Source organism: Pteropus vampyrus, unplaced genomic scaffold (assembly GCF_000151845.1).
Source record: "Pteropus vampyrus isolate Shadow unplaced genomic scaffold, Pvam_2.0 Scaffold507, whole genome shotgun sequence".
NCBI lineage: Eukaryota > Metazoa > Chordata > Mammalia > Chiroptera > Pteropodidae > Pteropus > Pteropus vampyrus.
In genome coordinates, this window is record NW_011889288.1 from 81,863 (window position 1) to 84,099 (window position 2,237).

A 2,237-nucleotide genomic window follows, 5' to 3' on the forward strand; every position below is an offset into this window, starting at 1 on the left:
GATTAGACCATTTGCTAGTCAAAAAGTGTAGAGTGCTGAAAAATAAAATTTTCTATAATTAAAAGTGAGAAAGAATATAAGCAAACAAAAAATCATATATCATGTCAGTCTGTGCTAGTGTGTTAACGAATGAGAAAGTAGGAATAAATGAAAGTGAATGAGTGTGTTATTTTACTGCAAATGGAGAAAGACTTGCAAACAAGGTGCTGTACAACAGAGACCTCAAGGAAGACCCAGGGAAGGCAGAAAGATTTCTGGAGAAGTGATTAGTCTGCATGAGAAAGAGCCAGTGCAAAGATCGTGAGGTTGATACTTACTTGTTTCAAGTAATATAGTCTCAAAACGAAGCACTGTGGTGGGGAAAATGAGCAAGAGGGAGAGTGATAGGGATGGTGTCAGAGAATGTGGAGGAATGAGATGGTCTGTCTGCTACAGATGAAACTTTAAGATGCACGGAGTGCAGATGTCATTCCTCCCACTTTATCCATTTTGTTTCCAACGGATCCCGTGAGTAGGAGTGATCCCTTCTTTATTTCCATCTGTTGGTTAACATTCTGGGGTCTGTATTTTAAGGGACACATTCTGGAGTAAATGAGCTAAGTACACCTGTACTGAGAACTGCTCATGCTCCACAAACCACACACACCCACATCCACAGACACATAGTCACAACCACACACACACAATGCACACAAATGCAAATATGACCACCTGGGGCCATGTGACTACCAGGCTCTACTCACCCCCATCCACAAGAATTTGGAAACTAAGATAGAGGCCAAGCTGTCAACATCAGATTATCTTTCTCCTAAGACATACAGAAATAGCACCTGAATTCCAGTTGGTAGGCCTCCAAGGGACATGTAAAAATGGGCCTCCATTTTAATGTGACCACTTTCTAGTCTGTGTTTTTAAAAAATAAGTTAAATGGAGAGATAAAATGGTGAGAGAGAGAGATGTAGTAAGCTGGAGTGGCCCCTGAGGCTGTGATGAGGAGAAAGCTTCCTTTGTTCTGGCAATGTTCTAACTGCAGTTATATAGCTCTGATGCCCAGAATAACCTAAAGTACAAATAACAATTTATTTTAAACAGAAAGAAAACAACATTTTTATGGTGTCGAGACACCTTACAAATTGAATATCCCACCAGAAAGGTACAAAGAGAATAAACACACAATTTACCAAAAGATATTTATAATGTGCATAAAAAGCATTTTTTAAAGCTGAAACAGGAAGAGACATTTGTAAATGACATTAAGGGCATAACTCTGGAAATCGGAAACCCAGGTTTTGATTCCATGATGTACCACCTCTTAGTTTTTTGAATGAGGACACACACTGGATCTTCTAAGTGCTAATGTACTCACTCAAATAGTGCAGACCATGGTATCCATTCAGAGTGGTGACAAATTTGAGCATTATATGTAACATGCATAGCACAGTCTCTTCCTGTTGGTAAATGAATGGTTATCACTGGTGATGAGATGAGACTGATTATATTCTTCTACCTCTCCAGTGTCTCCATTGCTTCCTCACCTCTCAGTCTCCAGTTCCCCAGCTGTATTCCAGTCTTGTCATCTTCCATCCATCACAGGCTGGAAGCCTGCTAGCCTGATGATCATGTTGACCCCTGGAAATTTCTGTATATTATAAGCTGACATCAAACTCCCTGAATGAAACTCTATTCTTGTGACTCCCCAATGGAGATAAAAGCACATTCCATGGCTTTAAATATGAAGCTCAAATCTCTGTGACCTTTCCATTGGCTTCACACTCACGGGGCTCTGCCTTCACTCACACTGACTCCCAAATGTTGAACTTGACTCCCAGTTTCACCTGACGCCACAGAGCCAAGACTCAGAGCCTTTACACATGTGCTTCTCTCTGCTTAGAGTCTCCCACTGGACTTTTTCATCTCCTCTCCATCTTTCAAACTCCATCTCTTTCAGATTGCTTGGATCCTTTCCTTCAAATCCCTTTCTCAACATCATCACAGGAAAAGGACACTTTTTCATGCACTTAATTTAGGTGTAGTGGTTTGCATTGTGTAATTTAAAAAATTCCATGTCTTTTCTCCCTGCTACACAGTGAGTGCCATGAGGCACATATCATGTTATACACATCACCACTCTCCCCCCGACTTAGCTGAGTTGGGAACAGTAGCTGAATAAAGAAATATTCCTTGGAGGGATGAGAGAATGTGCTCTCACAGAAATTGCTGATGATGAGAGAAAGAGA